The following is a 25,888-nucleotide window of genomic DNA, read 5'->3' as shown; positions in this document are numbered from 1 at the left end:
GGTTTGTGTATATGTGTGCTTTTAGCTTAATCTCTCCCACATGTTTGGGGGAGTGGTTAAGGTCCCTCTTGAGATGTCTGCATCCCTTATCATCAGAATGCCTGGTTTGAGTTCCAGCTACTCCACTTCCCATGCGGCCTCCTGCTAATGCAAATCCCAGCAGGCAGGAAATGACAGCTCAAATACTTGGGTCCCTGCCACCCACATAAGAGACCCAGATTGAGTTCCAGGCTCCTGGCTCAGCCTGACCCAGTCTTGACTATTATTGGCATTTAGGGAGTGAATAAGCAGAAACAAGATCTCTCTGTCTGTCTCTTTCTCTTTGTCTTTCAATATAATAAAAATAAAAAAATTTAAAAATTAAAAAAACTGGGGCTGGCACTGTGACATAGTAGGCTAAGTTTCCACCTGTGGCACCAGCATCCCATCTGGGCGCCACTTCACGTCCCAGCTGCTCCTCTTACGATCCACCTCTTTGCTATGGCCTGGGAAAGCAGTGGAAGATGGCCCAAATGCTGGCTCAGCTCCAGCCATTGCGGCCATCTGGGGAGTGACAGTGGATGAAGATCTCTCTTTCTGTCTCTTCCTCTCTCTATCTGTAGCACTACCTCTCAAAGAAATAAATATAATATTTTTTAAAAATTTAAAAATTGTCTCCCTCCTGTTTCAACGTCCTCTTGATTGGCAAAATCATAGAATAAGAAAATAACAAGGGGTGGACACTTAGCCTAGTAGTTAAGATGCCAGTCCCAGCCATTGGGGGTTATTTAGGGAGTAAACCAGGAGATAGAAGAGCCCTCTCTTTCTCTTACCCTCTGTAACTCTGCCTTTCAAATCCAGAAATAAAGAAAGAAGGAAGGAAGGAATGTAGGGAGGTAAAGACAAAGCCTATGGCCCCAGCATCCCGCATGGGCACCAGTTCAAGTCCCAGCTGCTCCTGGTTCCTAGCTTCAGATCAGCCCAGCCTTGGTCCTTGCAGCCATTTGGGGTGAACCAGAAGTTGGAAGACCTCTCTCTGTCTCTCCCTTTCTCTCTCTTTCTGTAACTTTAGGATAAATAAATAAATCTTTAAAAAGACAGAAGAAAGGAGGGGGGAGGGGAGGGAAAAGGGGAGAGGGGGGAGGAAGGGAGAGAGGGAGGGGGAGGGCAGGCTTCCCAGCCCCCCACTGTCTCCTGTCACACTCCAGCAGTCCCAGGCCCCTCTCAGACTCAGCACAGGCAGGTGGGCCTATTCAGAGGCAGTTAATAATCAGAAACATTGTGGCTGGCATTGTGGCTTGGCAAGTAAAGCCACCGCCTGCAATGCTGGCATCCCATATGTGTGCCAGTTCATGTCTCAGCTGCTCTAGTTCTAACCTAGCTCCTTGTTAATGGCCTGGGAGAGCAGCAGCAGACGACCCAAGTACTTGGGCCCCTGCACCCACAAGGGAGACCTGGAAAGAGCTCCTGTCTCTTTAAAACACACACACACACACACACAATATTTTATTTTATTGGAAAGGCAAAGTTTCAGAGAGGGGGGGAGAATCTTTATACCTCTGGTTCACTCCCCAAATGGCCACAATGGGTAGGATTGAGTCAGACAGAAGCCAGGAGCAAGGAGCTTCTTCTGGGTCTCCCATGTGAGTGCAGGAAACCAAACAGTTGGGCTATCCTCCACTGCTTTCCCAGGCACATCAGCAGCAAGCTGGATTGGAAGTGAAGCAGCTGGAACTCAAAGTGGCTGGAGCCTATATGGGATGCCAACATTGCAGGCGGTGGCTTTACCCACTATGCCACAACGCAGGCCCATAAATCCACCCTTCCTTCCTTCCTTCCTTCCTTCCTTCCTTCCTTCCTCCCTCCCTCCCTCCCTCCCTCCCTCCTTCCTGTTGTTGTTGTTAGTTTGCTGGTTCCACTGTCTGTGACACGAGCTTCAGTCCAGACTGCTCTACCTCCCATCTAGCTTCCTGCTGGAAGGCAGTGGAAAATGGTCAAGTGCTTGTGCCTGGGTCCCTTCCACTAGAAAGTTCCAGGCTCCTGAATTTGGCCTGGCCCAGTCCAGACTGTTGTGGCCATTCTGGGAGTAAACCTGCAGATGGAGGATCACCCTTTCTGTCTTTCCCTCTGTAACTTTACCTTTCAAATAAGTAAAACAAATCTTTAAAAAGAACACACTGCTGTTTAAGACACCCATGTCCTATATCAGAGTACCTGGGTTCAATAGCAGGCTCTGGCTCGTGACTCCAGCTTCGTGCCAAGACAGACCCTGGAAGACAGTGATGAGAATTCAAGTAAATGGGTTCCTGCACCTACGTGGGAAACCTGAACTGAATTTCCAGTCCCAACCCTGGCCACTACGGGCACTTTGGAGTAAAACCAGTAGATAAGAGTTCACTCTGGGGCTGGTGCTGTGGCATAGTGGATAAAGCCACTGCCTGCAGTGCTGGCATCCCATATAGGCATTGGTTCAAGTTCCAGCTGCTCCACTTCTGATCCAGCTCCCGGCTATGGGAAAGCAGTAGAAGATGGCCCAAGTCCTTGGGCCCTGCACCCATGTGGGAGACTAAGAGGCTCCTGGCTCCTGGCTTTGGATCAGCGCAGCTCCCACCATTGTGGCCAACTGGGGAGTGTACCAGCAGATGGAAGACCTCTCCTCTGTCTCTCCTTCTCTCTCTTTTTTTTAAAATGAGCTCATTCCTTCTGTCTCCCTTTCTCTCTATCCCCGTCCCTTTCCCTCTCAAATTGAAAAAAAAAAAAAAAACAACTCCGGGCCGGCGCCACGGGTTCTAGTCCCGGTCGGGGCGCTGGATTCTGTCCCAGTTGCTCCTCTTCCAGTTTAGCTCTCTGCTGTGGCCTGGGAGTGCAGTGGAGGATGGCCCAAGTGCTTGGGCCCTGCACCCATATGGGAGACCAGGAGAAACACCTGGCTCCTGGCTTCAGATCAGCGTGGTGCACCGGCCGCAGCGGCCATTAGGGGTTGAACCAACGGAAAAGGAAGACCTTTCTGTCTCTCTCTCTCTCTCACTGTCCACTCTGCTTATCAAAAAAAAAAAAAAAAAAAAAAAAAAAAAAAAAAACTCCAAATTACCCTAAATATATGTGCCCAATATTGTCTTTGATACAAACATTTTTAGACAATTTCTTTAAAAGTATTTATTTGCAGGGAATTTTTTGAGATGTACAGAAGTAATCATAGTTCCTTAAGATTTATTTCTGATACTGCTAGCTATGTTCTTGATGTCATGTAATTGAGAAAAAATAGAGAAAATATACATAAAGACACTCCTCCAAATTAAACTCACCACAAAGTAATTCCTACAGAATTGTTATGAAAAACAATCATTTTAATAGGACAAAATATCAGACATATCATGGCCATTGGTACCTAGGTTTAGGCTCTGGCTATACCTAAACATTTTGGTTTTGGGGTGAATAAAGAACACGGGACAATCACATACCTATTAGTGAGGCAAGTTAAGTTCTAATTTCCACCTGTGAATGTGACTAATCTATGTACCTTAGATCAGTGGACTCATATAACATTTGTCCTCTTATGCTTCAGTGTAGGCTTATGTCATTCAGCATAATGTCTTCAAGACTCATCCATGTTGCAGCATGGATCATAATCTCATGTATTTTTACAGCCCAGTAATATTCCACTGTGTGAATACACTTCATTTCATTGATGTGTTCATCTATCAATGAACATTGCCATTGTTTCCATCTTCTGGTTATTGTGAATAACGTTGCTCAAACAATGGTATTCAAATATGCTTGCATCATTGCTTTCAATTCCTTTGGGTATAAACCCAGAAGCAGAACTGCTGATATTTTTTTTTAGGAACCTCTATACTCTAATGCAAGACTGCAAAGCACAGATAACAGCGAATCCTGCAGGTCCTTGAAAAGCAGCTCTTGTCTCTTGTGTTGATGATTCACAAAGCCTGCGTTTACCCCAGAGTTGCCACTTGTAAGTTGTATGTCAGGAATGATCCAGCATTTCACATTCGGAAAGGGAAAATAGTAGCAACAGCAGCACCATTTATGGACTCTTTACCCTGTGCCCAATTCTGAGCTAAGAGCTTTGTATAGATTCTTGCATCAAATCGTCATGACAATTCCACTGGGTCCTACTATCCCCATTTACAGATGAGCCGACAGGTTAGACAGGCCACATGACATGTCCATAGTCACAAGGCAGACAGTGTCAGCATCCCAACTCAATGCCATACGTAGAGTCTGTCTCTGCTTTAATCACCGTTCTCTCAGCAATCATTTACTGAAGGTATATGATGTGGCAGTGAACAAAACATAAACTAGTTCTGGCCCAGTGGAAGTTAGCTCTAGTCAGGGGACACAGACAGTACAAATACATAAGGAAATCGTGTGCTGTATGAGAACACAAAGGAGCTACAGGTGGAAACAGGTCACAAAAGCCCTCACCGAAATGATGCCTAAGCAAAACCTTGAAGGAGTGACAGAGGCCCATGACGGAAGCCGCGCAGATTACTCCAGCCAGAGAGAGCGGCAGTACCCAGTCCCCAGTCCTGCTGCCGGATCTGTCTGCACACCTGCAGGAAAGTCAGGTGCGCCCCAGGGAACCGGCCACAAACTGAAGCAGAGGGGATGCGGGCAGGGCGGTGCTGGGAGAAGCAGCTCACGTAAGGCCACGTGGGCGCTGGAAGGACTCCGACATGTAAGCTGAGAGAAATGAAGAGCCACTGGCACATTCTGGACGAAGTGACACGATCTGGATGATGCCTGAACAGGATCACAGCGGCCACTACACTGACAGGAAGTCACTTAGGAGGCTATTCTAACCACCCAGCGCGAGTTGGCCTGGTGGCAATAGAGAGGGCGGGGAATGTTTCAATTCTGAATATTTTCTAGAGGTAGTTCTGAGGTTCCCTGATGTACTGGATGCAGAGGATAAGAAAAAGTGAAGAATGAGTCCAAGGACTTTCTTCTGAGCACCTGGAAGGAAGACACGGCCACTGTCCAAGATGATATGTGTAAGAAAAAGAGGCGAGAGGAGAGAGAATACGAACTTGCAGCCACACTTAATTTATTCAGAAAAAATAAACTTGCAGAGGTTGACCAACTGCCAGCGTGCACACAGTCCAAAAGAAAATGTGGCCGACGGCCCAAAAAGTGGGTGACCAACTGCTGGCACGCACAGTCCGAACATGAGGCAGAGGGCCCAGATCCCAGCAAGCTGGGCCTTTTTATATCTTAGGTGGGCTAGAGGTAGGGGGCAGCAAAGGTTAAGCGTCTCCATACTGGTTCTTCAAGTTTGGCACTCTGGCTTCCAGTCCTGGGAAAGAATGCAGTGGTGGGGTGAGGGTGGGGAACAATATAGGATGTGAGACTGGTCTCTTGAAAGAAGGCAGGGGTAACAAGACCCTAAAATGGATGAGCTTTATGTTCTTGTTCCATCAATAGGTACCACAGGTCTGGAGACTATTAGGATTGCTCCACTTTAGGGCTGGATGTTTGGCATTGCAGGTAAGACACCATTTGGGATGCTGCATCCTATTTTAGAGTCCTGGATTTGAGTCCCTGCTCCGCTCTTGATTCCAGCTTCCAGCTAATGTGCACCTTAGGAGGCAGCAAGTGATGGCTCAAGTAGTTAGGTCTCTGTCAGGTGGACTTGGATTGAGTTGCTGGCTCCCAGTCTCTGCCTGGTCCAAGACCTGGGTGGCCTGGCATTTGGGGAGTGAACCAGTGGATGGGAGATTCATTCCCTCCCTCTCTTTCAAATAAATTACATAAATAAAAACTTTTTAAAAAGGAGTTCTTCCTCAAGTGGGTTACATTTAAGAAGTTGTTACAGGCCAGCACTGTGATATACTAGGCTGAGCCTGCACCTGCCGTGCCAGCATCCCATATGGGCGGCGGTTCTTGTCCTGGCTGCTCCTCTTCTGATCCAGCTCTCTGCTAATGCACCTAGGAAAGCAGTAGAAGATGGCCCAAGTGCTTGGGCACCTGTACCTGTGCAGAGACCTGGAGGAAGCTCCTGGCTCCTGGCTTCAGATTGACTCAGCTCCAGCTGTTGTGGGCATTTGGGGAATGAACCAGCAGATGGAAGACCTTTCTATCTCTCTCCCTCTCTCTCTCTCTAGCTCTCTCAAATAAATAAATAAAACTTTAAAAAAGGAAATTATTGAAAATCTAAGTAAAAATGTAAAAAAAAAAAAAAAGGAGTTGGAATTTGAGTCTGGAGTTTAGGGGAAAAGTGTGGGTTGGAGTTCCAAATTTGGGAGATGGCAGCCTATTGTAAGTATTGCCTGCTAATACTGATCTTTAAACACACTAAGTGCTGGGGCAGGCATTCAGCCTGGCTGTCAAGACAACCACAGCCCACACTGGAGTACCTGGGTCCAGTTCTCCAGATCCAGACTCCAGGTCCCCTCCATTGCAGACCCTGGGGGGCAGCAGTGATGGCTCAAGTAATTGCGCTTCTAACACCCATGCAGAAAACATGAAGTACATTCCTGGCTTCCAACTTCCATCTTGCCTGGTGTTTTGGTAGTGAAACAGCTGATGGAAGTCTCTCTCTGTCTCTCTCTCTCTGCCCCTCAGCATCAAAACAGAACCCACCTAAATACAGGATTATAAATAAAATTATATTAGAAATAAATCTGATAAAATTAACTAAAAGTTTAAGGTCATGATTTAGGATCAACCAAATGTGCCCGACACTAGAAATTACAAGGATGAACACACAGAAGACAGCCCAGAGATTCTAGTGCAGCCTTTCCTAAATGCATTCCTCAGTGTTAACAGTTGTTAAGAAAGGGGAGGGGGGGAGTCAGCTAAACAGCTTGTGTTTTCCCCTGCAGATTTTTTTAGACTTTAACAAATTATTCTGAAGTGTGACTTTTGAAGAGGAGATATATCCAGCTGTTATTCAAACTTGTTGGCTGTTTTTGAAGAGTATGTTGCAAATGTTCTTGTCTAGGGTGAGGATCTCAACCACAACACTTCCAAAGTCTGGGGCCATCTGGGAGGCGGAGCCATGCACTGTAGGATGTTGAACAGCACCCGGAACTCTACACACCAGATGCCAGGAGGACAGCCTCACCTTGTGACCCGCAAAAATCTCCAGACACTGCTCAATGTCCTAGGGGGTGAGGGGTGGCAGGGAGAGACCCCGGCAGACAATCAGTGATCTAAAACTGTAATATGTTCCCTTGGGGCCAATGCTGTGGAACAGAGGGTTAAGCCACTGCCTATAACCCCAATATCCCATGTGAGCACCAGTTTGAGTCTCGGCTGCTCCACTTCCAAGCCAGAGCCCTGATAATGCACTTGGGAAAAGTAGCAGAGTACCTGGGCTCCTGCAACACACGTAGGAGTCGGGGATGGAGTTCCAGGCTCCTGGCTTTGGTCTGGCACAGCCCCAGCTGTTATAGGCATTTGAGAAGTGAACCAGTGGATAACAGATATATGTTTGTCTCTGTCTCTCTCTAACTTTGCCTTTTAAATAAATAAATTTTTTAAATGTTCCTCTAGAAAAAGAATGGAAGGATATTCTTTTTTTTTAAGATTTATTTATTTGAAAGGCAGAGAATTACAGAGAGGTGGAGGCAGAAAAAGAGAGGGAGCGAGAGCGAGAGAGAGAGAGAGACTGACTCCCATCCACTGGTTCACTCCCCAAATGGCTGCAATGGCCGGAGCTGAGCCGATTTGGAGCCAGGAGCCAGGAGCTTCTTCTGGGTCTCCTACTTGGGTGCAGGGGCCCAAGGACCTAGACCATCCTCTATCACTTTCCCAAGCCATAGCAGAGAGCTGGATTGGAAGTGGAGCAGCAAGAACTCTAACTGGAGCCCATAAGGGATGCCAGTGCTGCAGGTGGTGGCTATTTTTATTTAATTGGCAACAGAAAAATCTAGTCAATCCACAAGGATTACCTCAATGAAACCTATTTTCCCGACTTAAACCAAGGCCATTAAACAAGAATGTCCTCACTTTCCCCTCCAGCCCCAAACTTACCTTCCCTCATTCCTCCTCTTCCAGGAAAGAGCTGTGCACCGATGCCATTCCCGCAGGGCTCAGAGCACACCTGCCTCTCAATTATTCACCTCCCACTAGGTTTGCTCTCTCCCTCAAGCTCCAAACATGCTAAGTTTTTCTCTTTCCCAAATAGAACAGGTGGAAACGCTTCCTCTTCCCCTTTCTCTCCATTTCTATATGATGGCTGTGGTTTGAACGTGTCTCCCTAACAGCGTGTGTGGGAAATGTGACCCCCTGTGCCAGGAGGCGGTGAGATGGGGAGGCCTCCCCCACCCATGAACAATGCACAGCATTAAACGTTTTCTCTCTTGCCTCTCTCTCCTGCTCTTCAGCCTCCCACCATGCAATGACACAGCAAGAGATCCTTGCCTGAAACAGGGCCCTGCACTGAGATGGCAAAAGAATGAGCCAACAAATTTCTGTTCCTCATTAACTGTAACCATAATAGAGGCTTCTTCCCTTCCCTTCTTTTCATATTCTAACTTGTTAGAACCTGTTAGCCATGGAGGCCTCAACCCCCAAACGGGATGAAACTGGGCGTGGATGGGTAATCCAAAGGCTAGTGGAATGTTTGCACCTGGGACATTTCAGACTGCTAGGGTGCATGTCCCCCACACCTTCGCAGGCCCGTGCGGCACCCTGCACCTCCCCCAACAAGCAGCATAAGCAGGGACTCTGCCTGCTGCCCAAATGGTAGGAGGCCTGGCTTCAAACCCTGCCCTGCACCCCTACTCCGTCCTGTATCCCCTAAAATACAGCTTTTTCTACTTTATCTGGCCTCCTCCTCACCTTCTTCGAACTCTAAAATCCTAAAACAAAAACCAGCCACTGACACTGTGAAATGCATGGGATGGTCCTGTGACTAATAAAGTTTGCATAAGAATTTTCAGAGGGGCTACCCCCTCCCCCCCGCAACGCTAGAATCCTATATGGACTCTGGTTTGAGTTCCAGATGCTCCACTTCCTATACAGCTCCCTGTTAATGTGCCTGGGAAAGCAGTGGAAGATGGACCAAGTGCTTGGGACTCTGCTCTTGGTTCCTGGCTTCGGCTGGCCCAGCCCTTGCCATTGCAGCCATTTGGGCACTGAACCAGCAGATGGAAGATCTCTCTCTCCCTCTCTCTGCAATTCTAACTTTCAAAATTAAAAAAAATAAAATAAAATAAAATAAAAAAGAATTTTTGGAACCCACTGAAAGGAGATGACTGGAATGGCAGACCCTGCTCCCAGCTGAGGAAGCCTCCGCCCCACTGATGCTAATCTGCCACCTGATTGCCACCAAGATTTCCCAGACCAGGACCATCAGAACAAAGCCTGAAAATCTGCCTAGTTATCAGTTGACTGAACTCACTGGGTTTGTTTTTTTTTTTTTTTTTTTTTAAGATTTATTTATTTATTTGATCTGCTGGTTCACTCCCCAAATGGCTGCAGCAGCAAGAGATGTGCCGATCTGAAGCCAGGAGCCAGGAGCTTGTTCCATGTCTCCCACGTGGGTGCAGGGGCCCAAGGACTTGAGCCATCTTCTACTGTTTTCCCAGGCCACAGCAGAGAGGTGGATCAGAAGAGGAGCAGCCAGGACTCGAACTGGCGCCCATATGGGATGCCGGCACTGTAAGTGGCAGCTTTATCCCCTACGCTATAGCACTGGCCCCTGAACTCATTGGTTTTTTTTGTTTTTTTGTTGCTGTTGTTGTTCTAACTTCCCCCTGCAGCTACCCTTTTTCCTTTAGAAATCCTTTTTGCTGGCTTGTTCAGCAGAAAGAGCACATTCTGGATCCAGAGATGTCTCTTTGGCCAACACTGCCGGCTTTCTGAGATCAGCCCTTTACTCTTACCAACTCTTGGCTCTGGAGAGTTGGCTGTCCAGCATGGAGCAGCAAGAGCCTGAATAACTGTCTGGTAACAAAATTACCCAGTCTCAGCGGTTCCGCTGCAACAAGAACTAAATTTTCACAGGGATCACCTTAAACTCACAGCCTCCATCTCGCCTCACATTTACTTCTCTACCTAATAAAATCCAGGTCCACAGCCAAAGATCAAGACTCCCACCTGCTCAGAGGAATGGTCTTCCCCAGGTCCTTCCACTACCTGGCACCAACTAGTGCTGGAAATATTCTTGAATGAACTTCTGAAGAAAATATTTGACCGAATAAGCAACCTATCCCTGAATTCCCTGACGTTACTCTCCCAGCTCTCTTTGGCCTCAGTGACGGCTTTCTCTCAGTCTCTCTCTCTCTGCTTCTGTATCCACTAAACACAGGCAGTCCTCCAGGGAGGATTTTCACTCCTCTTCTAAATGATTTCCATGACTCCAAATACCCCCAGGAGTAATCTGTTTACCTCTGACTTCATATTATAGTTTAAGTTTGTTTTTTTTTTTTTTTTTCAAAAATATGGAACGCTTCACCAATTTGTGTGTCATCCTTGTGCAGGGGCCATGCTAATCTCTGTATCGTTCCAATTTTAGTATATGTGCTGCCGAAGTGAACACAAGATTTTTTTCTTTTTTAAGAGCAAGGTGGCAGATTTTTACTACAAGGAACCAGAAGTAATGTGAACATCAACAACTGACAACCACCACTGCCAAACAAAGGTGTCTTCTACATGCCGGGCACAAAAAAAACATTTTATAAATACTAACTCAATTTACTCCTCAAACCCTATCAAGTAGGCCTGGGTATTCCAACCTCATAAATGAGGCTACACTTTCAGAGAGGTAAAGTAACTTTCTTATGTAACTAGTAAACTATAATGTAGGAGTAGAACTAGACTTGACGTCAAAACCAATTTTCCTAATCAACTCACACTATTTCATTTTATGTCTCAATTTTCCCTCAAAATTCAATTCTCTTAGATCTTCCTGAATTTTACAAACTTAAAAGGCAATTTAAGGTCAACATTGTAAACTGTACACTCCTGGTTTCAGTTTTAAGAAAAACACTATTTTTTTAAGAGCCTCAGTGCTAAATGGAAGTCAGTGCTATATAGTCCATCCCCGAGCCTGCAGGCAGAATTGTATCTAACCCATTCCAGACAGATGGGGATCTTCTATTTTTAATGATATCTAGGAAAAGAGATACTTGCCTACTAAATTTAGACAGTGAGCCAAAGGAAGGAAGTGTATCTAATTTTATGCTCCATATAGCTACACCTCCACACACACTTGGCAATATATATCCTAACAGAATTGTTACCAGGAGAGATTACATGAAAAAACTACAATCCAAAGGAGTCAAGTAGACTCTTCACATTGATCAGACAATAAAACTGTTCTAGTCCAAAGCATAATGGAGTTGGCATCAAAACAAGTCTCCTTTTTAAGATTTTTTATTTCTTTAAAAGGCAGAGTTACAGAAGGAGAGACAAGGAGAGAGTAAAAAGAGAGATATATTCCATCTGTTGTTTCACTCCCCGGACATCCACAATGGCCAGGGATGAGCCAGGCCAAATGTAGGGAGCTTCATCCAGGTCTCCTAAATTAAGTTCAGGGGTCCAAGTACCTGAGACTTCTGTTACTTTCCCATACACATTAGCAAGGAGTTGGATCAGAAGTAGAGCAGCCAGGACATGAATCACCACTCATAGGGGATGCCTGCATTATTGCATGTGGCAGCTTAGCCGGCTATGCCACAACGCTGGCCCCATAACAAACTTTCCTACTGAATTAAAATCTGTCAGAAGTCACTGGGAGAATGACAAGGAGAGTCCAGTGTAACCCATGCATGTTACATGTTTAACTAGTTTTAAAAAGTTAACTTTTTATTTATTTATGTACATATATTTTTAGCAGTAAGAATGCTAGCAAAGTTTAATGAAGAGGATACACACCTGACAGGCCAGGCGGGCATCTCGGCAAAGAATCGCCAGCCCAATCTGCTTTAGACAAAAGTTTGTTTTTCTTTCTTTTTTTTTTTTTTTTTTTTTTTTTTGACAGGCAGAGTGGACAGTGAGAGAGAGAGAGACAGAGAGAAAGGTCTTCTTTTGCTGTTGGTTCACCCTCCAATGGCCGCCACACTGCGGCCGGCGCACCGCGCTGATCCGAAGGCAGGAGCCAGGGGCTTCTCCTGGTCTCCCATGGGGTGCAGGGCCCAAGGACTTGGGCCATCCTCCACTGCACTCCCTGGCCACAGCAGAGAGCTGGCCTGGAAGAGGGGCAACCAGGTCAGAATCCGGTGCCTCGACCGGGACTAGAACCCGGGGTGCCAGCGCCACAAGGGGGAGGATTAGCCTATTGAGCCGCGGCGCCAGCCAGACCAAAGTTCTTACAGCTTGAGGCAGGGGCCACCATTTCTCCTCCCACTCCCTCTTCTGGGATACTGCTGGGTGCAGGGCTTTCTGGGCATGGAATTTGTGAAACTCCCCCCAGGACTTCCTGATCACAGCGTTGCTGGACCTAAGAGCCCTCCTGGCACAGAGCAGGCTTGGTTCCACTAAGCTGGTCCCCAGGCAGGGTCCAGATCTTAACAGAGTAGGGGCATAAATGCATCTCCAGTTAGCAACACTTTCAGTTTACAGTTACGTCTCTGCCATAATTTCGCCTTAGCACTAACCTTTAAAATTCAAACACTTCATAACCCCCAAAAGACTCCATTCAGATTCTGCCTGTCAGGACATCTTTCCTGGTTCTCTATACGTTAAAGGAAAACCAAGCAAAACAAAAAAAATTCACAAACGCTGTAAAATGCAGACATTTCTGATGCTGTGTTTCACTGAAACACTGTCTCTATGCACTATTAGAGCAAAAAGCTAAAATCAATTTAAGATAAATTTCTTGAAGAAGTTACTGGCTAGAGCTGACACCAAAGTTTAAATGGACTTAACTCATATACTTTCCCAAAGTAACCCTGTGAAGGAGGGCTGCAGGATCTGGCGCTGTGGCGTAGAGGGTAAAGCGGCTGGTATCCCATATGGGCGCCGGTTCAGGTCCCAGCTGCACTACTTCTGATCCTGTCTCTGCTATGGCCTGGGAAAGCAGTGGAAGATGGCCCAAGTGCTTGAGCCCCTGTACCACATGGGAGACCTGGAAGAAGCTCCTGGTCCCTGGCTTCAGATCAATACAGCTCCTGCAGTTGCGGCCAATTGTGGAGTGAACCACGGATGGAAGACCTGTGTGTGTGTGTGTGTGTGTAACTCTTTCAAATAAATAAATAAATCTCTAAAAAAAAGAGAAAGCTATTTTCAAAGTCATTAACATATATATTAAAAAAAAAAAAGAAAAAAAGGAGGGCTGCAGTGTTCTTTCACATAACATAAACCCCGGGTCAAATCATACTCTAAAATTAAGTTCATTGCCTTTTTAATGATTAAATGAAATTGCAAAGTAAATTACCACATAAGAAAAACTTTTGACCTCCATTATTACATTAAAATCTGGCACAGTCTAGCAATAAACCCAAGTTGATAAAGTTAGGGAAATGCCTGCATTAAATTAGGAGGGCAGTATTTGTACAACTACAAAAACCCCCGCCGGCGCCACGGCTCAATAGGCTAATCCTCCACCTGTGGCACCGGCACACCGGGTTCTAGTCCCAGTCAGGGCGCCGGATTCTGTCCCGGTTGCCCCTCTTCCAGGCCAGCTCTCTGTTATGGCCCAGGAGTGCAGTGGAGGATGGCCCAAGTCCTTGGGCCCTGCACCCGCATGGGAGACCAGGAGAAGCACCTGCTCCTGGCTTCAGATCAGCCGGCCGCAGCGCGCTGGCCACAGCGGCCATTGGAGGGTGAACCAACGGCAAAAGGAAGACCTTTCTCTCTGTCTCTCTCTCTCTCACCATCCACTCTGCCTGTCAAAAAAAAAAAAAAAAAAAAAAAAAGTCACAGTTCAACTATCTCTTAAAAAATTGTTTCATCATAAATAGCAAATGCCAAAGAATGAAAATACTGACATGATCCAATAAGGCAAAACCACCAAATACTTTTTTTGAAAATAATTCAAGTTGTTTACCAAAAGATAGCATCTATTTAAAAAAAATTTATTCATTTATTTGAAAGTCAGAGTTACACAAAAAGGGAAGGAGAGCAGAGAGAGAGAGAGGTCTTCCATCCGCTGGTTCACTCCCCAATTGGCCACAATGGCTGGAACTGTGCCAATCCAAACCAGGAGTCAGGAGCTTCTTCTGGGGCTCCCACATGGGTGCAGGGGCCCAAGGACTTGGGCCATCTTCTATTGCTTTCCCAAGCCATAGCAGACAGCAGGATCAGAAGTGGAGCAGCCGGGACTTGAACTGTCGCCCATATGGGATGCTGGCACTGCAGGCAGCAGCTTTACACACTATGCCACAGCGCCCACCCTAATGGCATGTATTTCTAATGTAAGCATAATAATGAGGTAGGATTTTGTGGCCAAATGGTACTTTCCCCAATCTGTTGTTTAGTGAATGATGTGACAATGAATTGGAATCAAGGGACAAGTTTTGGGGCTGGCATTGTGGATGGAGCAGCGGATTAAGCACTGCTTAGGATACCGGCATCCCACACCAATCTCCACCACTCCACTTCTGATCAGCTTCCTGTTAATGTGCCTGGGAAAGCAGTGGACAATAGCACAAGTACTTGAGCCCTGGCCACCTATGTGGGAGACCAGGATGGAGTTCCTGGCTCATGGCTTTGGCCTGTCCAAGATCAAACTGTTATAGTCATTTAGGGAATGAACCAGCAGATCGGGTGCTCTTTCTTTATCTCTCCCTCTCTGTAGCTCTGCCTTTCACAGAAATAAATAAATCTTTAAAAGGGGAGGGGAGGTTTTCTTTTGTCATAACTTGATAATCATTATTTTAAGCCACCTAAGTGAAAACCTGTTATAAGCACAAAATATGCCAAGGATATGTTCCAAGACCCCCAACAGATGTGGAAAACCACAATGGTACCATATGAGTCCCAGCTGCTCCACTTCCAATCCAGCTCTCTGCTAATGGGCCTAGGAAAACAGCAAAAGATAGCCCAAGTTCTTGGGCCCCTGCCACCTACAAAGGAGACCTGAATGGAGTTTCAGTCTTCAGGCTTTGGCCTGGCCCAGGGTCTGGCTGTTGTAGCTATTTGGGAAGCAAACCAGGGATAGAAAATCTTTCTCTCTCTCTGTCTCTTCCATTCTCTCTGTAACTCTGCCTTAATAAATCTTGAATAAATCTAAAATTCTAGAAAAGAAAAAAAAAGGACAAAAAAAAATCTAAAATTCTAAAATCTAAAATTAATCTTTCCCTGCACCCGCATGGGAGACCAGGAGAAGCACCTGGCTCCTGGCTTCGGATCAGCACGATGAGCCTGCCGCAGCGGCCATTGGAGGGTGAACCAACGGCAAAAAGGAAAACCTTTCTGTCTCTCTCTCACTGTCCACTCTGCCTGTCAAAAAAAAAAAAAAAAAAAAAGGGAGAGTGGCTCAACAAAAGGGAATTATCACACCCTGCCCTGCTTGTCCTGAGCCCACGAGGAAGAAAGGGCGAGCTTCCACCCTTCCTAGCTTTTTTTGAGTTTTAGAAAAACGGAAGTATTTGCGTGGTCCCACCCTCAGGTCCTCCATAAGAGGAAGTACTTCCTGGGGCAGGGGGGGTTCCTGATTGACAGGTAGGTGAACATGGTAACGCAGAGTGAAGGAGGTGGGGGCTTCCAACTCATGAACTTAAAATTATCCAAGCTTTCCCACACCACAGCCATCTGGGAGAATTGTGTCTGTTAGTAATAGCAGCTAACTGCCAGGCCTAATTTGTGCTCTCCCGGGTTGGGGTACATGCACATTACTAAACTCATCGCCGTAACTCCAGTTGGGCAGACCTGGCACTGTAGATCGGGATCTGCTTCCCTGGACCACATGGGCTGAGAACTGGGGACGGCTCTTTCCAGAGATAAAAGTCAGGAGCTGTGGCAAAATGGACAGGACGGGAAAGACAGCAGGTATCCCCTGCTTCCTTGGCCCAGTCTCTCCTGGACGTCACGCTCGTGAGTGGCCTACACTCCTTCTCCTGTCCATGACTCCAGGTATTCTCTTGTGGGTCACATCCCAGAAGCTGAGATCAACACTGGGCTTCCACCACAGCAGGCACCCGACTGTAGTCTTGCAGAAGAGCCAGACCCTGAGTAAGGAAGTTCTGATTCATCAGCTGGGCAGTGCTCAGAAGTAGAAGGGGTTCACGGTGCTCTGCCCACCAACCTGAGCCACAAGCTTCTGTGGACCAAACCCAGGAGCCAAGGGAAGCAACCCCAATTGGCCCTACCGTGAGGCATCTGCCTTGTCTGTGTGTGGTCTGATCAGCCGGCTGCCTGTGACTGGCTGAAGCTCAGCTGTTTGTGACTGGTGCAAACCTGACTAATTTTTGCACAAAATACACTCCTAAGTTGGGTTTTGGTTTGCTTCGGTACTAACTTAGGTTGCAGTTTGCTGTGTGAGAACTCCAAGTTAAGATATAATTCACATGCCAAAAAGCTCACCTCTTTATAATGTATGATTCTGTGAACTTCAAGGGACACTCAGGACAGAAGAGGAGCGAGTGTGGCACCAATGCAGAAGCAGCTCAGTAAACTAAATACTTTCACAACAGCATCCTCTCAATTCTGAGAACCTCAATCAGCTACTTTCACTTAACTTAAAGTGTCAACAGTGTTTTATTTCTGAATCATCACCATCTTCCAAGCACTTGACAGCTTTTACTCTGGACTCCAGTGAACACACACTCATTTCTTAAAAACTAATTTATTTTCATCTATTTGAGAGGTAGAGTAAGAGAGAGAGAGAGATCTTCGATCTGGTGATTCACACCCTAAATGTCCACAACAGATGGAGCAGGGCCAGGAGAAAGCCAGGAGCCCAGAACTCCATCCGGGTCTCCCTCGTGTGTGGCAGGGACCCACGCCCTCGAGCCAGCACCTGCTGCCTCCAAGGGTGCACGTGAACTGGCAGCCGGACTGGAGCAGAGGCAGAACTCAAGTCCAGGGACTGCAGTATGGGACCCAGGCGCCCCAGGCAGCAGCTTAACTGCTGCATCACAGGGCCTGCCTCCAACACACCCACTTTCAGAAGTCATCCTGTGGTGAGAAGACCTAGGCCTTCCAACGCCTTTAAAATAAACAAAACTAGGGTACAGTGGGTAAAGCCACTGCCAGCAGTGCTGGCACCCCATATGGGTACCGGTTCGAGATCTGGTTGCTCCACTTCCGATCCAGCTCTCTGCTATGGCCTGGGAAAGCAGTGGAGGATGGCCCAAGTCCTTGGACCCCTGCACCAGCATGAGAGACCCAGAAGAAGCTCCTGGCTCCTGGCTTCGGATCAGCTCAGCTCCAACAGTTGCGGCCATCTGGGGAGTGAACCAGTGGATAGAAGACCTCTCTCTCTCTTTCTCTCTCTCTCTCTCTACACCTCTCCTTCTCTCTCTATGTAACTCTGACTTTCAAGTAATTAAATAAATCTTTAAAAAAATAAATAAACAAAACTACAGGTAAATACTTTGGTATAACTGCTTATATATGTTTTCTATATTTCCATTTTGGTTTAGAAAATGAAATTTAAGTTACCATATTTTATTTCTAAGGACTTAAGGCCCCTCTCTTTAGAAATTTCCAAACCCTAATATCAGGAGATAAACATTTTCTGGGAAAATGATACAAATAAGTCAATATTTAGCCAACATGACCTTTGAAAATCTCTTATATTCTGGTTTAAATTTCATACTTTAAATTGCTAGCTGTAGTTAACTCTGATTGTCTATCAACATACACCCATGATAAAAAATACAAGCACTGAAACATTCATTTCCAAGGGCCTACTCATCCAGTACAAATGTTAGCACTGTGAGCTTTATTTCCCATCTGACATTCACAGGAATCTGGTCTGACAGCTCCACTGTACAATTTCTGCTCTGGTCTCTCTGGACTCCCTCCACACAGGGGAAGGCTGCTAGGTAGTATTTCTTTTGGCAACAATATATTTTATAGAAACCGACCTCGGGCTGAACCCTTTCCCCTCAAACCCACATTCTTCCCTAACATGTGAGTCTTAAGTCTTGTGTAACAAGATGGATAGCTTGCATGATACTGAAATGTTACCCATTCATTAACTTAATCCTGGTAACAAGTTTCAGAACAAGTTATAATCTCTCTTAAATAGAAATTAAAAAACAGTTTTGATAAATAACATTCTACATTTGAGTTACTTTTCTTTCTTTCAACTGCCCTGGGCAACTGAATCACAGGCAGATATCAATTCTACCTGGTTTTAAGAAATAAAAACATTTTAACTGTAATCTAAAGGGACTGGCGTTGCGGTACAGCGGGTAAAGCTGTCAGCTGCAACACTGGCATCCCATTTGACCCTGATTCATGTCCCAGCTGCTCCCCTTTCGATCCAGCTTCCTGCTAATGCTCCTGGCAAAACAGAGGAGGATGGCCCAAGTTCTTGGGTCCCTAAACCCACATGGGGACCTGGAAGAAGCTTCTGGCCCTGACTTTGGCCTGGCTCAGCCCTGGCCATTGTGGCCATTTTGGGAGTGCATCAGCAGATGAAAGATTTCTCTCTCTCTCCCCCCTTTCTCTAACTGTGCCTTTAAATAAATAATTCTTTTAAAAAAAGCAATCTAGAAAAATAAATGCAACAATATAAATTATACTTCCAAAAAGTGACAGAAAGGAGAGAGAAAACTATTTGCTATCAGCTGGTTCATGCTGCAAATGCCCTCCACAGCCAGGGATAGGCCATAAGTCAGGAGCCTGCAACTCCATTTGGGTCTTCCACATGGGTGTCAGAAATTCAAGTATTTGAGTAATCGTCCGCTGCTTCCCAGGTACATTATTGGCAGGGAGCTGGATCAGAAGTGTGATAACCTGGCACTCCAACATGGGATGCAGGCACCCCAAGCAGCAGCTTAACTCTCCAGTTCACAGGAAGGGCCCACTCCACCTTATTATTCAATACATACCCCAACCCACTTTCCCTAATAAACAATAATCTATTACTGAGGAAGTAAAATGTATATTTAAATACTGACAAAGCCCAGTGACCTACTAAAGCAACTACTTAATTCAGTTCTCTCCTTATAAAACTTTAATATAAATAAATCCAAGTATGCTTTAATTTAGTTCAATATCTATTTGGCCCTAAACAGCAGATGATATAAAGTACCTGTTAGTGTTCCACAGGAGAAGACAAAAGAGTACAGAAATTTAAACATATATAATATGTTGGTATGACATAGTTCAAAAAAAAAAAAAACAGAATTGGAATAAGATATATGGCTTTGAACAGATCATTAGTGTCTTAACAAAAGACCACTGGCCAAAATAAAACAAAAGCAAATAAAATATCTAAATAGTCCCCTAATAAAAAAGTAGAACAGGGTGGGCACTGGGTTAAGTCACCACTTGGGACACCCACATCCCATTTCAGTGGCTGGGATTGGATCACACCTTCATTTCCAATCTAGTGTCCTACTAATGTGTCCCCAGGGCACATGAGGGCTCACGTATTTGGGTCCCTGTCACCTATGTGAGAGACCAGTTGGAGTTCCTGGCTCCTGGCTTCAGCCAGATCTGGTCCCAGCTGCTCTGGGCATTTGAGATTAACCAGAAAATGGCATTTATATATATATATATATATATATATATATATATATATATATATATATATATATCTTTCCCTCCATTGTTCTGCCTTTCAAGTAAATAATAAATAGATCTTTATTAAACAGCCGTTAAAATGAAATCACTACACAACTTTATCAAAGAATTTATGTAACCATTTAAGGAAGAAAAATATGAATATTATGCAAATGTTTCTAAAGAAAAAGGAACATTTCCCAACTCATTTCAGAATTCTGTATAAACTTTCATAAGGAAAATCTTGACAGCAAAACCTTTAGAAGGTATATGAACCAAAATACAGATAAAAAACCCTAAGACATATCTTAAAAAACTGAGCCCAGCAATATATCAATATATTAAAAAAAGGATCTGGGGTCAGCATTGTGGCACAATGGGTTAAGCCATTGCTTGCAACTCTGGCATCCCATATGGGTGCCTGTTCAAGTCCCAGCTTCTCAGCTTCTGATCCAGCTCTCTGCTAATGTGCCTGGGAAAGCAGAGGAATATGCCCCCAAGCACTTGGGACCCAGATGAATCACCAGGCTCCTGGCTTTGGCCTGGTCCAGCCCCATTCATTGGAGCCATTTGGAGAGTGAACCAGCATATGGAATATCTCTCTTTTCCTCTCTCTCTATAAATCTGCCTTTCAAATAAAATAAATCTTCTTTAAAAAAAGATCATGACTGAGGCTGGCACTGTGGCATGGTGGGTTAAAGCCCTGGCCTGAAGTGCTGGCATCCCATGTGGGCACTGATTCTAGTCCTGGCTGCTTCTCTTCTGATCCAGCTCTCTGCTATGGCCTGGGATAGCAGTAGAAGATGGCCCAAGTCCTTGGGCCCCTGCACCCACGTGGGAGACCCGGAAGAAGCTCCTGTCTTCTGGGTTCAGACTGGAGCAGCTCTGGCCTTTGCAGCCAATTAGGGAGCGAACCTTCGGATGGAAGACCTCTCTCTCTCTCTCTCTCTCTCTCTCTCTCTCTGCCTCTCCTCTCTCTGTGTAACTGACTTACAAATAAAAATAAATAAATCTTTAAAAAAAAAAAAAGATCATGACTAACTTAAGGTTTATTCCATAAATGTTAGGTTGGTTTAATATTAGAGATTTTTTAAAAGAAGAAATTCTATACATTAGCAGGGGAGGGGGGAAAGGAACAAAATCCTATGATCATCTTAACAGACACAGAAAAAGCATTTGATAAAATTAAACATCCATTCCAGATTTAAAAAGATCTCAGGACTTCTACTTCCAATAACATGTAATAAGGGCCATATTCACCCTTCTACCAAAAACAACCAAAAGAAAACTGATTAAAGAACTAAAAGCAGCTGTCAGTTCTCTGTACATTAGACAACAAGGAACAGCGAGCGATCTTGGAGAACAACGTGGAGGACAACAGCCCAGTTCATTGTCTTGAGAGCGTGTTCAGAGTGTGGCACATGAAAGGGAAACCCAGGCAGAACCCAAGATGTCCTGAGTGGGAAAGACAGGACTGAGAGTCCATGGCGATCAAAGCAGCTGGAGCTCACAGAACAGAGAAAGCTGCAGAGAAAAAGCCAGAGATCTCTAGGGAGCTTCTCTTCGCACTCTGCTGAGCACCAATCAACCTCTGATTGGGAGCAAACTGCCAAAGGCAGAGGAAAGAAACATCTGAAAGGACTGCTGGGAACAGTGTCTGCAACCCACACACAGATACAAAAGCCTGTCCATGCCAGACTTGGAAATCTTCTAATTTCCTGATAAAGTATACAGAATGGTCTTGCCATAAAAGTAGAAGATGGGGGCCAGCGCTGTGGTGCAGTGGGTTTAGACCCCAGCCTGTGGCACCGTCATCCCCTATGGGCACCGGTTTGAGTCCCGGCTGCTCTACTTCTGATCCAGCTCTCTGCTATGGCCTGGGAAAGCAGAAGATGGCCCAAGCCCTTGGGCCCCTGCATCCACATGGGAGACCTAGAAGAAGCTCCTGGCCCCTGGCTTCGGATCAGCTCAGCTCTGGCCATTGCAGTAATTTGGGTAGTGAACCAGCGGATGGAAGATCTCTCAGCCGGCGCCGTGGCTCAATAGGCTAATCCTCCGCCTAGCGGCGCCGGCACACCAGGTTCTAGTCCCAGTCGGGGAGCTGGATTCCATTCCGGTTGCCCCTCTTCCAGGCCAGCTCTCTGCTATGGCCAGGGAGTGCAGTGGAGGATGGCCCAAGAACTTGGGCCCTGCACCGCATGGGAGACCAGGAGAAGCACCTGGCTCCTGCCATCGGATCAGTGCGGTGCGCCGGCCACAGCGCACCGGCCGCGGCGGCCATTGGAGGGTGAACCAACGGCAAAAGGAAGACCTTTCTCTCTGTCTCTCTCTCTCTCACTGTCCACTCTGCCTGTCAAAAAGAAAAAGAAAAAAGAAAGAAAAGAAAGTAGAGGATGGTAAGCCTTAGAGATGACAGCTTTAACTGATGCTCTGGACTAACCTAAAAGGATCAAAACACTTATGTATAATTTAACTATATCTTTGGAACAACCTCAAGAAATTTACAAAATGGAAAAAAAAATTCCTGTAACTCACAATGTCTGATACCTAATCAAAGTTGATCAGGCATGCAAAGAAGCAAGCAAATATGAGAAAAATCAACCAACCAAAGCCAATCCAGAACTGATATTAACAAGGTTACAGTGACAGAGGTAAGCAACTTTTCCTGTAGCAGGACAGAGAGTAAATACTTTAGGTTTTTTTTTTTTTTTTTTTTTTTTACTTTTTTTGACAGGCAGAGTGGACAGTAGAGGGAGACAGAGAGAAAGGTCTTCCTTTTTGCCGTTGGTTCACCCTCCAATGGCCGCCGCGGTAGGCGCGCTGCAGCCGGCGCACCGCGCTGTTCCGATGGCAGGAGCCAGGTGCTTATCCTGGTCTCCCATGGGGTGCAGGGCCCAAGAACTTGGGCCATCCTCCACTGCACTCCCTGGCCACAGCAGAGAGCTGGCCTGGAAGAGGGGCAACCGGGACAGGATCGGTGCCCCGACCGGGACTAGAACCCGGTGTGCCGGCGCCGCAAGGCCGAGGATTAGCCTGTTAAGCCACGGCGCCGGCAATACTTTAGGTTTTATAAGCCATTCAGTCATGGGCCTAACCACTCAGTGCTGCTCTTCGGTTTGTCACACGACAAACAGGATATACAAATAACCAATAAATATACACAAGGGTGCCTGACTTCATCCATCACCAGAGTACAGATTAAAACCACATCGTGCCCCAGTAACAACAAGCATATTCAGTACCCAGATCTTGCCTAGTAACATCATTCTCTAAAGGAGGAAAAAGGCATCTTCGGGAAAAGTCTGATTCCATGACTGAAGCAGAAAAGACACAAGACGTGTCTGCAGCATCTTGCAGTGCCGGAGCAAGGAAGTGCTTTAAAGAGTAACAAAACAAAGCCCATAATGATGGGGGGATGCCAAAAGGACACAGCAGCCAACTGAAAGAGCTCCCAACGGCCAACACTGGAACGATCGGAGCAATAAAATAAGTAGAATTGAATAACACAAGTATGAAATAAACTATCCATATAACCCAATTATATACATGTAGGATTAAATAGAGATTATAGACAAAGGAATGGGGAAAGAAGAGGCAAATTTTTCATGAGGAATTTAAATTTATTCTGTAGATAGTCTGTCTTCAAGGAAGTGGAGCTAAACCTTCTTTAAGTGTAGACTATACATGGAACTTCCTTGCAAAGAATACAGTATGAAAAAGGGTAGCAAAAGAGCAAGTTAATAGTAGACCTGGGGCCGGTGCTGTGGCATAGTGGGTAAAGCTGCCCCTTGCAGTGCTGGGTTCAAGTCCCGGATGCTCCACTTCCACTCCAGCTCTCTGCTGTGGCCTGGGAAAGCAGTGGAAGATGGCCCAAGTGCTTGGGGCCCTGCAACCATGTGGGAGACCCGGAAGAAGCTCCTGGATCCTGGCTTCGGATCAGCGTATCTCCAGCCATTGCGGCCAATTGGGGAGTGAACCAGTGGTTGGAAGACCTCTCGCTCTCTCTGCCTCTCCTTCTCTCTCTGTGTAACTCTGACTTTCAAATAAATAAAAAAAATCTGTCTCAGGCACGTGGCCAAGCGGAACACTGACAGAAGTAAGTCTGTGGGGAGCTTGTATCCATGGTATCACATGATGGGAGCATTTTTATCTCTGTGGTCCTCCTCCCTAAAACCTTGTAATCCCCATCTGATCACGAGAACACCACCAGAAAAATCCCAATCTAGAAACGGTCTACAAAATGCCTGACCAAAACTCCTCAAAACTGCCAAGGCCATCAAATATAAGAAAGACCCCAGAAACCATCACCGTCAGGAGGACCCTGAGGAAATGAGATGACTAAATGTAACATGGTGTCCAAAGCAGGACAGAAAAAGGACATTAGGCAAAGCCTAAGAAAATTAATAAAATGTAAATCTTAGTTAATAATGTTTTTAAAGTAAATATAGGTTTTCTAATTATATGCTCATTATAAAAGCAGAACAACAATTATCCAGATTTCTACTCCCTGGAAGTAATCATATAATTAATACTCCAAGGACATGGTTCCCAAACTATGTGCTCAGACACCTCAAGGCACCTAAGGTCAAACTGACAAGGATGCTGCACCACAGCACCAGACCTATATTATTATTCTTTAAAGTCCACATATGTCACATAAACTTTTTTGGTGTGTGTGTTTGTGTGTGATTTCATTTTAAAATAACTAATTAAGGGGTAGGCATTTGATGCAGTGACTGACGACGTGGCTTGGGATGGCCACATTCTGCATCAGAGTCAACGGATTCAAGTCGCAGCTCCACTTCCAATTCTAGCTTCCTGCTAGTGTGCACCGTGGGAGGCAGCAGGTGATGGTCCCAGTCCTTGGGCCCCTGATGCCTGTACAGGAGGACCAGACTGAGTTCCAGGCTCCTGGCTGAGGCCCTGGTTGCAGGGTCATTCAGGGAGCGAGCCAGAGGATGAAGACCTCCTCTCCCGGCCTGTGAAGCCTCAGGGCAGCTGCTTCCAGGGGGTTGTTCTGCAGCTCCCTCGTGGCCTGGCTTCTCTCCTTCTCCGAGAGGAGCACTGGCAGTTAACGAGGCCGGCTTCCCTCATCCTCTCCAACGTGTCCCCAGTGATAAAGCTGCACAGGACTTTGCCATCAGCAGGCTCATCACTGCAGCGTGCGCACTGACCTCCCCCCACCGCCACTCACTGACCTCCCCCCCACCCCCACTCAGACTGCAGGGATCACACCACATGTTCCAAGTCAGTTAAAATGGGAACTTCAGCTGCTCCCTGCTCTGTGAGACCGACAAGAACAGCAGAGACTTGATGCCGCTCTCTCTCACTCTTCCACGCCACGCTCATAAACTGCTTCTGCCTTGCACCCCCTTGTGCTTCCTCTTGTGCAAAGGCCATTCCTTCCCTGGCATTCTGTGCAGGTGCCCCCAGCTGGATTTTTTTTTTTTTTGACTCAATAGTTACACTTCTGGAAAACCTCTGCACCAATCCCTCTTCGGCAGGACCATGCTGCAAAGTCAATCGACTGCCTAGCAGGGGAATGAACCGCCATCTGCTGCCAGTCAGGTCTCCGACTTCAGTTTCTGGAAGCAGACTCCTGGCTTCCAGCTGATTACGTTAATTTTCTACATGGAATGTCTGTCCACAAAATTCACACACTAACAAACATCACTGCTTGTCAATACAGAGGAGAACATGAGATGGACAGCCATGTGTTGTTTTTTTTTTTTTTAAAGATTTATTTATTTATTTATTTTAAAGCAGAGTTACAGAGATAGAGGAGGAGAGATGGAGAGAGATCTTCCATCCACTGGTTCACTCCCCAAATGGCCACAACAACCAGGGCTGGCACAGGCCAAAGCCAGGAGCCAGGAGCTTCTTTCAGGCATCCCATGTGGGTGCAGGGGCCCAAGGACTTGCGCTATCCTCCACTGCTTTCCCAGGCACATTAACAGGCAGCTGGATCAGATGTGGAGCAGCAAGGACTCCAATCAGCACCCATATGGGATGCGGGCACAGTGCAAGCTGTGGCTTAGCCTGCTGCACCACGGCACCGGCTCTGACGGGCAGCCATCTTCTCCCCACTGACCGCCCTCTATTTTGGAAGAATCTGTTCAGGGTGCTTCACTAGTGGCCTGGCTCATTTCTCAAGCCACTTAGAGAAAGGTAAGCAACAGCTCTATTGATACCCTCTTGGGGAAAAGTTTCTAGATTTCTCCTGTCATATTGGCTAAACGTTGAACTCTTCAATCTGCTTTTCAATAAAGAATCTCCATAAGTTTCAGGTCTTGAAGCTGGAACTCTGCCTTTGTAG

General features: G+C 46.1%; 1 protein-coding gene and 1 non-coding gene across 10 annotated transcripts in view; both read right to left on the bottom strand.

Moving 5' to 3' along the window:
* SCAI (suppressor of cancer cell invasion) overlaps window positions 1–25,888 on the bottom strand; it is a 171,847-nt gene that overhangs the window by 126,473 nt on the left and 19,486 nt on the right. For 2 of the 9 annotated variants that reach the window (XM_062207558.1, XM_062207557.1), the window contains exon 3: window positions 2,194–2,248. The exons of the other annotated variants lie outside the window; for them this stretch is intronic. The gene's annotated coding sequence lies outside the window, so the exon portion shown is untranslated. The remainder of the gene's footprint in view (window positions 1–2,193; window positions 2,249–25,888) is intronic. 9 annotated transcript variants of the gene reach the window in all.
* LOC133772152 (U6 spliceosomal RNA) lies at window positions 10,386–10,489 on the bottom strand. Its single transcript, XR_009867752.1, has one exon. It is a non-coding gene; the product is annotated as a U6 spliceosomal RNA (small nuclear RNA).

The sequence above is a fragment of the Lepus europaeus genome, chromosome 12 (assembly GCF_033115175.1).
Source record: "Lepus europaeus isolate LE1 chromosome 12, mLepTim1.pri, whole genome shotgun sequence".
In the NCBI taxonomy this organism is placed as follows: Eukaryota; Metazoa; Chordata; class Mammalia; order Lagomorpha; family Leporidae; genus Lepus; species Lepus europaeus.
The sequence above is the reverse complement of the archived record's forward strand: the minus strand, read 5'-3'. Positions and strand labels throughout refer to the sequence as shown.